This window comes from Hemitrygon akajei, chromosome 7, assembly GCF_048418815.1.
Source record: "Hemitrygon akajei chromosome 7, sHemAka1.3, whole genome shotgun sequence".
Classification (NCBI taxonomy): domain Eukaryota; kingdom Metazoa; phylum Chordata; class Chondrichthyes; order Myliobatiformes; family Dasyatidae; genus Hemitrygon; species Hemitrygon akajei.
The window spans coordinates 147,073,709-147,088,159 of NC_133130.1; the positions used below are offsets into that span (position 1 = coordinate 147,073,709).

Sequence of the window (14,451 nt, forward strand, 5' to 3'; positions counted from 1 at the left end):
CAGATACAGTAGTGCAATCAAGGAACTTTAAGATGGACACATAAATAGGCTGGGAATGGATAACTTTGGGTCATTTACAGGTACTAAAAAAACCTTTAATTTTGCATCCTGATGGGCTGAGACATTGTGGGCCAAAATACTTTTTTCTGTGTTATATTGTTGTGCATTCTTGTTTTGTGGTTCACCAGATGATAAAAATATTTTGCACTTGGCTCCATCTATTAATTATGGCTCAGGAATGACTTTTAAATAACAGTGATCTGCATCAACATATCCTATGAACTGCCAGCGCAGAAGGCGAGACCAATTGGCTTATTATATCTCTAATAGTGGTTGTGATTATCAGAATATTGCCCTGCAGGCTGAGTGACGTAAATGGGGAAGCTCATTCTGTCTTTTAATAAGTTAATTAATAATAAAGTCAAGATGTCCAGGCGTTTTGATTATTTGCTCTCTGTAAGTAATCTGGAATTGTTTGAGAAAATTGAGAGGAGATTTGATAGAGGTATACAAAATTATGAGGAGTATAGATAAGGTAAATACAAGGAGGCTTTTTCCACTAAGATTGGGTGAGAGACAACTAGAGGTCATGGGTTAATGGTGAAAGGTGAGGGGAAACTTCGTCACTCAGATGGTTGTGAGAGTGGAATGAGCTGCCAAGGCAAGTGGTGCATGCGAGCTTGATTTCAATGTTTTGTAGAAGTTTGGGTAGGTATATGAATGATAGGGGTATGGAAGGTTATGATCCTGGTGCAGGTCGATGGGAGTAGGCAGTTTAAGTAGCTTGGCATGGACCACATGGGGCAAAGGACCTGTTTCTGTGCTGTATTTTTCTATGACGTAATAACTCTGAGAAATGTGAAACCCATTATAACATAGGGGTTTTAGGATTTTTTTCTATCTTAATTATAGGATTTGGGGTTTTAAAAGTTTCAATGGTTTTCAGAGTTTGGAGTATGTCATCCAGACAGGGTGCTGCACTTGGCAGCCCCAATGGATGGAATCAGAAACCAAAATCAATCAGTTGAAAGTGAAGGATCCCAAGGCACTGTTTCAAGAACAGCAGGGCATATTTCCAGAGGTCCCGACAAATGATTGTAGCTCAGCTGATCAATCAAATCAATTGACCAAAAAAGAAGTGTCACACCTGGCAGTTATTCTGTTCCCTTGTTGGAATTTTGATGTGTAAAAATTGGCTGTGGTGTTTCCAATGTAATACACATGACCACACTTCAGAAGTTGTCTTACTGCCTATAAATTACTTTGGGATATCTAAAGACCTTGAATTAGAGATGCACAGATGGAAGTCTTTCTCAAGTTTGAGCCAAATGGACTACCATGCATTCCCTCTCATTTCGAGCATTACTGCTTCTGAATGTTTGATAGAAATTGCTAAATTTAATTGACTCAAGCAGCAGGTTGACCAATGTCACTTGCGAGTCCAATTTGACATTTGTTAGAGAAAGTGCAAAGGATCCCCCTCACACTGAGGCATGATGGCGAATGACATATAGCAACAAAGCAGCATGGATTTCCCAGCCCAGTGAGTCCATGCCAATCACGTTGTCCAGCTAGCTGGTCCCAATTACTTGCGTTTCTTCCCCCACACCTCCCCATTTCCCTCCAGTCCCTCCCCTCCATGTGTTGGTACACAGATTATTCTGGCAAACACAGTGTTTATGGAATCTCTTACAAAAAACTGACGGAGGTGGAGGAGGAAAATTGATGCTTAATCAGTGTTACAGCACATCAGTTAAAAATATTTTGTTAAAGAAATTATTTTTAAAGTCACGAAGTAGAAGCTATTAGCCATAAATAGTGACAGTTATGATATTGATTTGTGAGTGCATAAGCCAAATGTAATACAAGCAAAATGAGTTATAAAGGTCATTGTATTAAAAAAAATCAATATCACATTTGATTTGTTCATTGTGTAATTATTGAAGGCTAGTGAACAATATTTATTATGCATCCTGTGGAAACATTATGCCTGAGAAATGTGAACCAAAAATAATCTGTAGATGGAAATGAATGTTAACTGGATTAAATTTACACGTGGAACAGAAAGCTGCTTTAGCTTCCAAGAACGAATCCCAATCTAACAAATGCCTTGTTTGTTACTAAATGTGGTTGTACATTAAAATTATTGTTGAGTTTTCTTGGTATTTGTCACTTGGATATTTCTCTGCTATTAGATGAAGGTCAGGCACATGGGAAGAGAGAAGAGTGCCTATATAACGTATTCACCCCTCCCCCCTCCATTGGAAGTTTTCATGATTTATTGTTTTACAACATTGAATCACAGTGGATTTAATTTGGCGCTTTTTTTACACTGATGTCTCTTGTGACAAAGAGAAAACAGATCACTACAAAGTGATCGAATTAATTACAAATATAAACACAAAATAATTGATTGCACAAGTGCTGTCTTCATTTTATATGACACACCAGATCATCACTGATGCAGCCAATTGGTTTTAGAAGTGACATAATTAGCTAAATAGCGATCACTTGTGTGCAGTCATGGTGTTTCAAGTGGCTTCAGTGGCTGAGATGGGAGAGACTGTGCATGTTGCCCGGGTGCTTCACCAGTTGCAGCTTTATGGGAGAGTGGCAAAGATAAAGGCACTGTTGAAAGAAACTCACATGAATTCTTGACTAGTGTTTGCCAGAAGGCATTTGGGTGACTCTGAAGTCAGCTGGAAGAAGCTTCTGTGGTCTGATGAAACAAAGATTGACCTTTCTGGCCATCAGACTAAATGCTTCATTTGCTGTAAGCCAAGTGTGTGCATCATACTGTGGGGATGCTTCACTGCAGCAGGCCCTGGAAGGTTTGTGAAGGTAGGGGGTAAAATGAATGCAGCAAAATACAGGGAAATCCTGAAGGAAATTCTGATGCAGTCTGCAAGAGAACTGCGACTTAAGATAAAATTTGTTTTCCAGAGAAGACAATTGCCCCAAGTATAAAGCCAAAGCTACACAGGAATGGCTTAAAAACAACAAGGTTAATGTCCTGGAGTGGCCAAGTCAAAATCCAGGCCTCAATCCAACTGAGAATTTCTGGCTGGGCTTGAAAAGGGTTGTTCAGTCACAATCCCCATGCAATCTGACAGAGCTTGAGCAGTTTTGTAAAGAAGAATGTGGAAAAATTTCAGTGTCCAGATGTGCAAAGCTGATAGAGACCTATCCACACAGACTCAAGGCTGTAATTGCTGCCGAAGGTGCATCTACTAAAAACTGATTTGAAGGGGTGAGTAATTATGCAATCAATTATTTTGTGTTTAATAATTGCAATAAATTTAGACCAATTTGTAGAAATTTAACATGAAAGAGTCTTTTCTGTTGATCAGTGTCAAAAAAGCCAAATTAAATGCACTGTGATTCAATGTTGTAAAACAATAAAACATGAAAACTTTCAAGGGGGAAGTTATAGAGTGTAATTCTATGTTATACAGTGCCTTTTTATAGACAACACACTACAGGCTCTTCAGCTCCCTGATGCTGTGCTAACCTTTTAACCTACTACAAGTTCAGTCTAACCCTTCTATCCCACATAGCCCTCCATTATTCTTTCCTACATGTGGGTTTGTGTTTGATTCCCAATGATTTAACTTCATGGAAGAGAAACTGTAGGTCAGTTTATGGAGGTAAATATATTATCTATATCTATCTATCTGTGCTGTTTTACTTTGATATCTATGTCTAAGTTATAAGGGAATGTTGCCTTGGTAACAGAGCCACCAAAATTCACCCACTCTCTATACACTGTCACATTCAGTGATTGATAGACGTTTTATTTCACCTCCTTGTACTCTTCAGAAAAATGTATGACCGTGTATATTTTCATTTGTTTGCCAACATTCTAGATTTCTGAAGATTGTAGGTCTTTGCTTCCCTTCCAATTATTTATGACAACGTCAGAGCCTGGACAATTAAAATAGGTTCATAGTGACCCTGGTCTTGTTTTCCACTGATGGTCACATAGCTATGTTTCCAGTTGGAGGCAGTGAGTAATAATCACCGTAATACTGTGTCACCTTCTGGCTCATGGTAAAGCATCCTGTCAACTATTTCAGTGTAGCACTACTTAGGTCCTTCCACCATGGTTGGCCCATTTCATTTCAGTCATTTCACAAAATGGTTTTCCTTTGCTTTCTTCTTGTGTCCAACCAGAAAACTCAAGTAAAAATGATTTGAGGTTGTGGATGTGAAAGTCAGGTTCCCTTCCTAATTCTGGATGAATAGAGGCTGAAGTCAGGAGGCCAAGTCAAAGAAAATTGCATTTGTATTTCCTTACTTATATTGGTTCCATTGACTTCAGTAGAACCAATTATTAGGAACAATTTACAATGAACAACTTGTACTAAAGCGCACATGTAATAATTGAAATCAAAAGTAAATTTTGTGGGAATCTTTTCATTCCTAAAGAAAATTAAAGAGAAACTCCTGTGTTAATTGTAATGCACTTCTGTCACACAGCTTTCAGCAGCTACTTTGGAAGAATACTTTTTTTTAACCAAACTTAAGATTTTTCTTAGCAAATTTTCATTCCAGATGTTGGTATATACTTACTGTATTTTTATTATAATGTACTGCTGCCACATAACAAATTTCATGACATATGCCAATGATATTAAACCTGAATCTGATTTTGAATCTGTCTGTTGGTCACCTTCACCATTCCAAGTCGCCACAACTAGCCGTTCTGCTAAAGGCAGGCGATGACAAAATATTCAAAATACACTTTCAGAATATCATTAGATAATACATTGGAATAAGTGTTACTAGCTTCATGATGGTATGGAGAAAATGCAAACTTTTGGTAGCTGCTGCTACCCTTTAGAAATTCTCCCAAGAACCCAGTTTCCGTGTATAATTATTGTATCATTGGTGTGACTTGCTTATTTCACTAACCTTGACAAACGATTGTTCAGAGCAAAACTCCCTTCCACATGGATTTATTTGATGTCTTTGTAAGTTATAACTTCATGGACCTCTAGAGCATATTGTTTTAGAATATTGGGTTGCCCATTTAAGATGAGGAATGTCTTTCAGCTGTTGGGGCAGAGCCATTTGAATATTTTGAGGATGGAGTATGGAGATTAGAGTTTGAACACAAGGAGTCAAGGGTTTGTGAAGAGAACAAAAAGCTTATTGAAGTTACAATTGAATTAGCCATAATCCTGCACAAAGACAGAGCAGCTCAAGGTACCGATTGGGCTATTCCTGATTCTATTTCATACTTTCCCATAACATTTGCTGATTCTCCACATAGTAATTCCCTTTCTCTCTCTTGTGGGAGCTAGAGAAATCAATCAGTGACGTCTTGTAACCACCTATTTTGGTTCTCAAGGAATATTAATGCAGCTGTATTTTGAGGATGACAGTCTTGCTATCATTGTGTGTGTGTGAGGCAGAGGGACGTTTTTGTGTTTTGGGAAGTCATATGTTTGTTAGACTGTTAAAGTACTTTCAAATAGTTGAATTTAACATCAGAGGAATGTATACAGCCTGAAATTTTTACTCTTCACAGATATCCACAAAACAAGAAGTCCCATAGAATGAATGATAGAAACATCAAAACCCCAACCCCCCCCCCCCCCCACCATGAACAAGCAGGGCAGAAGCATCAAACCTGCCCTGACCCTCCCCCTACATGTGCCAGCTAGTGAAGCACTGAAACACGTTCATAAATAGAAGTCCTTGATGTTGATGCCAATGGAAGTCTAGCTTTATTTCTGAAGCCAGAATCAGTGCCACTCTTTTGAGGCTTTCATGTTGCCTTTCAAGACCCAGGGATACCACAGAGTTCATTGTAGGTAAAATAGCCAGCCGATGGTGTAGTGGCATCAACACCAGACTTTGAGGTGAATGGCCCCATGTTTGAATCTGGCCTGTGGCTTGCATGCTTTCTATCCATGCTGGGCTGAGCATGAAACTAGCAACTCGGCCTCAAAACACAGTCAAATGGTACAGAAATGGCAAAAATGTTTAATGTAAGAATGACATTTTTTTTTGAATGATTGGGGAGGGGTGTGGAGTTTGCATTGAGTATCATGAGGAGCTGGAACTCCTCCAAGACAACCATTTCAGGAGCTTGAATCCAGGTCATACTCCAGAGTTCCCATAGCACCTAGTTACTTTCACTGGTCTAATTTATTTCTTTTTGAATTATTATTAAGTATTTATGTCATTCAGCCAAGGGGAATTCAAATTTACAGACAGGTCCTTAAATTTACTGATGGCAGATATCATTTTCTGAAGACTGAAATTGGATGTGGGAAATGTCATTATAACTGCGATCCTGAGGGAATGTTTTTAATAATAAAATAAAGACTTTCAAATTATGTACTTGCCAGTGACTTTGATTGAGAGAAGGAGCAGCTCTTAATCCCTGAGCAGTGAAGGGTTCAAGAAGTTCATATTCACAGAGAAGAGTGGAATATATAATTATAATTAGCCTTTAAGAACTGGAAGTACTTGAATCACCAGCTTTGAGATTTACATTTTTTTTTGAACAAAAGCTAATGGAAAGAAAACGTTTAGACTGAATAAAGGAATATTAATCTCTTGGCTCTTATTTATGCTTACTCGATTTGATCACTACATGGATGCACTTGTTTTGAGTGAGGTGGGTTAAGTTAATGGAAAGTGTAACAGATTTTTCTGTAAATGCAATATAGGCTGTACTAAAATTCCAGAACAGGAAATGTATTGGGAGCTGCTTATAAATAAAAACCTTGAACATGAGTGCGGTTGCTTAACTCAGGGTGGCATGTTAGCATAGCGGTTAGCACGACGGTTTACAGTACAGGCGACCGAAGATCAGTTCCTGCCACTGAGTGTAAGGAGTTTGTATGTTCTACCCGTGACTGTGAGGATTTTCTATAGGTGCTTCAGTTTCCTCCCACTGTCCACAAGAAGCACTGGTTGGTAGGTTAATTGGTCATTGTAAATTGTCCTGTGACTTGACTAGGATTAAGTCTGTGGACCGCTGAGTGGTGCAGCCCAAAGGTCCTACTCCGTGCTGTATCTCAATAAATAATAAGTAAAACTCATTGTTAATAGAGGAACTGATTATTCTTGTCGCATTATCTTCCTGTCTGTCCATTTCTGGCACCTCCTCTGCTTGGTTTTTTCTCTGTTTTCCTTCTCTTCAGCTCTCATTTTATCTCACTTATTTTTCGGTCAATCTTTTTTATTTATTTCTCTCTTTTCTCTCTCCCTCTCGCCCTCAAAATGCTGTGCAACTATCTAAATTTTATAAAAGCTGTTTGTGATGTGTTTGGCTGGCAAAGCGCATTCATCAACCATATTGTTAGAACCTATGGAGAATATTATTTCTGTGTGTACTTCAATTTGCCATCGAAGAAAGATCCTTGACATAAATGAAGTTTGAATAATCAAGCTTGCAAAGCATTTTAGTAGCTTACAAAGATTGACAGAAGTCCTTATTTAAGTAAATTAAGTAATTTTAAATAATTTTCACACCTTTAACTGTAAAACAATTGAGTGTATTTTTAAATAATTGGAAAACTCAAGAATGTAAATCTGGTTTGAAATATCCTCACAAAATGTTTTTGGCTTTCGAGTTATCAGTTATTTCCAACGTGTTAATATCTTTTACCATGCTTTCTGCCGTTACCTTGAATGTTCATCAAAACTTGTGACTTGTTAATTAGGCATTTTTGTCTAGACTGGGCTGCTTAAGAGTTGTAGGACTTGTGTTGGGTGGTACTTTTACAGTGAAATCTATTGTTTATACAGCCCAGTGTAAATAAATTTTCCATGCTTTAATAACTGGAGCTTGAAGTGTGTTTTGCTCATAAAATTTGCAGTGCAATCAGGATGAATTAATGACCATTGGGAGCTTCCATTAATTCTGTTTACTCTGGAGGTGCTACAGATGCTTTAAAATGTTTTGTTGGACCTTTAGCTCAAGGGCATGATATTGGATATATTTTTAAAAAATGTTCTGTGCCTGAATCTAAGTGGAAACTAGCTTTATGTATGAGAATCCATTTTTCTTAATTTTTAAGCCTGATTTCTTACAGCTGGTGGATTGTTTTGTAGGATTTTTAAAATGCTTTTATAATATGCTCACCTTTTTTATTTTTAATCAGACTTTATTTAGTTGGTGCTCGTAAATACTTTGGAAAATATTCTTCTATATTTTAGTGCATTTGTTCTGAAGTCATACAATCAAAAAATAATACAGCACAGAAATAAACCCTTCATCCCAACTGGTCCATGCTGACCGCCTGCAAATCCCATTTGCTCTCGTTCAGCCCAGAACCCTCCAAGACGCCCTTCATGTTCCAATCCAAATTCCTCAGATGTTCTAAATGTACCCACCTTGACCACATCTTCTGGTCCTCTTGTTCCAGATACTCACTACCCCATGTATAAAGAAGTTGCCTCTCGTGTTTCTCTTGTATCTCCCTCTTATTATATTGTATATGTGGCCTCTAGTTTTGGACATCCTAAGCATGGGGGTAAGACATTGACTATCTAATTTATCAAAGTCCCTCATGATTTTATAAACTTCTGTGAGGTCACCCCTCATTTTTCTTTGCTCCAGGGAATAAAAATATGGAGTTTAAAACCTCACACTACACCTCAGGCTGTCTAGTCCAGACAACATCCTCATAAATCTCTTCTGCCCTATCTGGCTGAATAATGCTTTTCCTATAACAGGGTGACCAAAACTGCGCATGATACTCCAAGTGCGGCCTCACCAACTACTCATATAACTGCCACATCATGTCCTTAACTCTTAAATGTTGTGTCATTATTGATAAAGGCCAGCTAAACACCCTGTATTCAGTTCGGGTATCCTCCAACCTGATGGCATGAACATCCATTTCTTGAAAGTCTGGTAACTGCCCCCCGCCCCTTCACCATTCTACATTCCTATCTCCTTCTTTCACCTTATCTCCTCTGGTGCTCCTTGCCCTTCCCTTTCTTCAATGGTTTGCTGTCCTCTCCTGTCAGATTCCCCCTTCTCCAGCCCTTTATTTCTTTCATCAATCAACTTCCCAGCTCTTTGCTTCACCCACTCCCCTCTTCGAGTTTCACCTATCACCAGTACTTCTTCCTCCCGTCCCCCACTCTGACTTCTCATCTTCCTTTCCAGTCCTGATGAAGGGTCTCAGCCTAAAACATTGACTTTTTACTCTTTTCCATAGATGCTGCCTGGCCCACTGTATTTCACTAGCATTTCGTGTGTGTTGCTAATCATCTTATTGGGTAGAACTATCACCGAAACCACTGATAGAATGCAAAGCAGAAATTTTGCCTACACACAATTGACTTTGAGAGGGAATCTGGGTGCAATGGAATATAGTAATTCAACATTCACATATGAGTTCTGACCTGCTGTTTAATGCCTGCAAATTCATTGAAAGTAGAGAGCATGCATAATCATGTTGCTTTTGCTCCATATACTTATACCATCTGGCCATTTGATTAACGTCCTCCAACTGGTAAGTGTATTATGTGTCTCAATGGTGTCAACAGAGTGCTTCAATTGAAGTGTTATCTTCTGTTACAATGGGTTGTCTGTGCTCTCCTCGTTCTCGGGATGAACCACTGTGTAAGAACAGGTGCACATGGCATTGTTGGCAAAGGTTTTCCTCATCTGTTAACAGAACTGCAGGCAGCACAGTGGCATGGCTAATAGATGTGCTGTCTTCAGCACCAGAGGTTCAATCCAGGTCTCTGCCTTTGTTTTGACATTCTCCCTGTGTGGATTTCCTCTGGGTGCTCTGGCCCACCCCCCATAAATGAAGGCTGGTCGATTAGTTCCTCACCGCAAGTTGCCCCTAGGTGAAAGGAAAAAGCTGGGGAATTTTGAGAGAATTGAATGAGTTGGAGTAGGATTAGTGTGGAAGGAAAATAATTGGGTACTTCATTATCAGCACGGACTCAATGGGCAGAATAGCCTATTTGTGCTATATCTCTATAACTCTGTAACTGGAAGTAGGGAGTATTTTGAGAGGAAGACCCCTGTTTAGAATTGTTCCTTTTAACTTATTATTGCATGTTTCTAAACATTCCTGGATTACACGTCCCAGCTATAAATGATGAGTTCAAAAAACACAAGAAAACAAGTCTGTAACGAGGAAATAACTACTGCACAACTTTTAGAAGGTTCTTGGATACCAAAAAAAATGTTACACACTCCCTAATTGTCCCATGTAAGATAAAATATTTTAGAAGCAAGTGCAATGTAAGAGAAGGCTATTTATCCTCTCAAATGTTTTCTGTTGTCTTAATTCTTCCTTGTTGTAACCTGTGCTGGGTTGGGTTGGAACCTTTAGTTAATATAAATGAAATAGATTGTTCTGGACAATGTAGACATCAAGACAGAGAGGATATATTGGTGTTTATTACTGTCACTCTTCTTGGATGAAGAAATGCCTTGTAAAACATCTGAAGTGTTTTCGAACAAGAAAGGAAGAAATTGTTTTTATTGACATTCTTTTCATAGTTTGGAAAGTTACTCAGGTTTGAAAAATGTGTCTATAATTGCCCTTGTTTCAATTTCCCTTTAAAACTCTGCGCAAGTTTCTTTGGTTAACTTGTTCCAAATGGCAGACTGGGCTGTCAGACATGTTGGTAAACATTAATTCTGTGCCATATGGGTAACAAATTACCATTTAAAATGAATTCCATATGTTAATTTATATGTATTTCACACTGTACTGGCAAGAGAGAAAGTGTGAAGTTTGTGTATTTTAAGGAGTTGCAGTTAAATACATAATTACTTAATTTTATCTTGCCATAATTCTCCTGTTCATTAAGATTGTCCAGTAATATATAAATGGTCTACAGTAATATTCTTCTACCTTGTGTAGTCAAGAAAATAATCTAGTAGCATGTATTAAGTAGGTTGAAACTTTTTTTATATATCAGTTCAGTTCAATTTCAGTTTATTGTCATTTAGAAACCACAATACAATGCAGTTAAAAAATGAGACAATGTTCCTCCAGAATGATATCACAAAAGCACATGACAAAACAAACTACACCAGAAAATCCACATAACGTTTGGTAATCCCCAAATCCAGAGTCTGGAGAGGCTGCTGTGTATTAATATTGCACTACCATCTTAGCACGTTCTCCAGAAAGGAGCTCCAAACCCACCAGACCAAACAAGACTACCCAGACACACCAAGTCAGGAGACCAACTCTACCACCCAACAAACCAAAAACTAAAGCTACAAGACCTACACAAAACCATATAGTTATAGTTAACATATAGTTACAATGGTGCAGACAATACCATAGTTGATTTAGAAAAAACAGACCATGGACACAGTAAAAATAGTCCAAAGATGTTAAAAGACTACAAGTTCAAAAGAAACCACCATACAGTTTCCACAAGTTCTCAGGGTCCCGATAGACTTGTCAACCCACGCAGGTAGCAGAAGGGAATACCCCCGCTATGGACTTCCAAGGTGCCGCTGGACTCAGCCTCGCAGACGCAGCACACAGTGAAAGCGCCCAGACCACAGCGGACTCCGAGTCCACCGAACCGCCGAGCCTCCAACCATACCCTCCAGCACAGCCTCTCTGAGCACCATCCTCTGCCAAGCGCACTATGACCTCCCGCCCCCGGCAATGCGACCCCGAGGACTGGGTCTATATCTGTTTATACCATCTAATTCCATAGTTTCCTACATTTTGGGGCAGGCAAGGTACACTGTGTTTTAGAGGGAGCAAACCCACCTCTGGGAGTAGTTTGTAACTCTGAATTTTAGATGGAACAATGATAAAGAGAAGAAACCTGCATTTATATTATCTTACCCCCCACCCCCCAAAGAAGTATAGTTAGTGCTGCAATACAAAAAAATACAGCAAGTAATTTATATACCACAAGCCCCCATAAAAAGCAATGTAATTTTACTAGTAATTTTCACCCTCATGGGAAGAAACCAGAGCAGTTGGAGAAAACCCACTTGGTCACAGTAGCAACCTGAAAGCTTCACAAAGAAGCATCAGGCTTGAAGCTAGGTCAGGGGAACTGCGGGTGGGATTTCTACTAGTTGTGCCACTGTGATGCTGATTGAGGAATAATAATGCTGTAATTCAAAACTGTTGCCTCTTTATGGGCACCTGAGCTGCATCTGAATCTCCCATCTGATCAGGACTAGATCTAAGGTAGCATTTTCCCTTGTAGTTTCACTAACATACTACTCAAGAAACACATCACAGATGCATTCTATGAAGTCCTCCTCATGACTTACTTGACCAAACTGATTCACCCAATCTATGTGGAAGTTAAAATCCTCCGTGACAACTGTCGTTCCGTTCTTTCAAGCCTCAGTTACTTCTTGGTTAATCGCCTCTGCCATTGCAATATTTTTATTGGCCTATAGACAATTCCCACCAGTGATTTACTTTTTCCCTTTACTATTCTTGATCTCTAGCTAGATAATCTCAACATTCTGCTCCGTAGAAATGCTATCGCCTCTCACAATCGTCCTGATCTCATCCTTAATTAAGAGTGCCACCCCACCTCCTTCGCCTTCCTGCCTATCTTTCCCTTACATGATAGCCTTGGATATTTAATTCCCAGTCATCTCACCTTGCAACCAGGTTTCTGTAATGGCCACTAAATTATATGCCTTGGTACTGATCTGTACCAGAAGTTCACTCACCTTGTTTCTAATACTATGGGCATTTAGATAAAGTGCCCTTATACTCATTGTCCTTTTAGAATCTAGTGACCTATGCGATTTTTGCTTTTTACTTTTATGCACTCTGCTCTTACTTTTTTCTACACTATCTCTAGCTTTTGTCTCTGCATCACTTCCCTCTTCTTTTCTGTGTGGGTTCCCATCCCCTGCCATATTAGTTGAAAACCAGGAAGGATGTGTAGTAGCGGGACTGGGTGAGTGCATGGTTGAAGATTCAGAGGGCAGCAGAAATCACAGGGGGGGAATAGAAAGAGAGGCTTTCACTGAACTCATCTTTATAGTTGTGATCTGTTGTGTGCATTTAGGATCTCTACTGTGCAGACAGTGATTGATCTGGGATATTGAAATTCAAATGTCTTGTCACTGGAAGTTATGTTTTGTGGCAGTGTTTGATTTAAGAGGTGAACTTGATGTTTGATACTAAAAATGCCAAAGTGGCTAGAGACCTGAAATTGACATTCCAGCAGCTCAGAGATTGCAGGAATCTGTGGGGATTAGTTCACAGAGAATGAAGAAAGTGTGAATCACATCCAGAGAATGTTATTTATACTGCATTTTCATATTGCAGAATTAACAGAGATTAAATTGGGTTTAAAAATTACAGGCAAGTAAGATGCACACTTCTACTTAGTGAGGACAGTATAGAGGAGCACTCTATGCAAGGCTGGAACAACTATTTGGCTTTTTGTACTTGGACATCAGGGCAATTATGTTATTAGGTACTCAAGTACTCAGTGTGACTTGGTAACCAGTGTGAAGTTGGTGTGCCTTCAGTAACCAGTGCAATGTTGGAGTACCTTCGGTGACCAGTGTGGCTACAATCATGGAAGCCAGCTGCATTATAGTGGCACAGTAGGTGAGCTGCTGTCTCACACAACCACACTCGGAATCGATCCTGACCTCTAGTACCGTCAGTTGTGGAACTTGTATGTTTTCCCTGCATTTGAGTGGATTTCCTCCAGGCACTCCTGTTTCATCCCAAAAATATGCAGATTGGAAGGCTGGTTGTCCAATGTAAGTTGTCCCTAGTCTGTAGGTGAGTGGTAGAATCTGGGCAGTTGATGAGAATGTGGGAAGAACAGAATGTGTTTGGGTGGGAATGGAGTAAAAAAATGGACATTTGGAGGTTGGCACTCAATGGGCCTGATGGCTTGTTTCTATGCTGCATTTCTCCATTACTCTACATCATTGTCTACATCAAAATAAAGTATAATGATATTGCACCATTGCTTACCTGATCTCTGAAACTTCATGCTCCAAGATAGTCCTCAGCATCCCGTGCCTTCACCCTGCCCCTGACCCTTAGCCTCAATCTGCTCTATTTCTAATCTCACTCTGCTACCCTGCATCCTAATACTCACCTACCATCTCCCTCAAGTCCCCAGATCCTGCCACTGGACACTGAGCTGCAGTATTTGGGCTGGGCTAATTTATGTCTTTTGCTTTTCCCCTGCTTTCCAGTGTGGTTTGCAATCTAAAGCCAGGATCCTTGGGGCCTCATTGTTTCTCCACTGTAATCAGAAGGACAGGAGAGTGTGCCTTCCTGAATTTCTCCCAAACACATCCAAGTGGCTCGGACAACCCAACTGAATGCTGACAATCCCACACAAAATGCTGAAGGTACTTAGCAAATCATGCAGCATTGATGGCGGGGAAGAGACAAACCACATTTTGACTGCAACACTATCCTGATGAGGGGTCTCAGCCCGAAGCACAGACTCTTTAATCCTCTCCTGAGATGCTGTCCG

The 14,451-nt window shown here is 39.6% G+C and overlaps 1 protein-coding gene across 2 annotated transcripts in view; it reads left to right on the plus strand.

Annotated features, from left to right (window-relative positions):
• The window catches only part of abca2 (ATP-binding cassette, sub-family A (ABC1), member 2), a 519,276-nt gene that overhangs the window by 303,862 nt on the left and 200,963 nt on the right, over nt 1-14,451 (plus strand). The gene's annotated exons all lie outside the window — the stretch shown is intronic.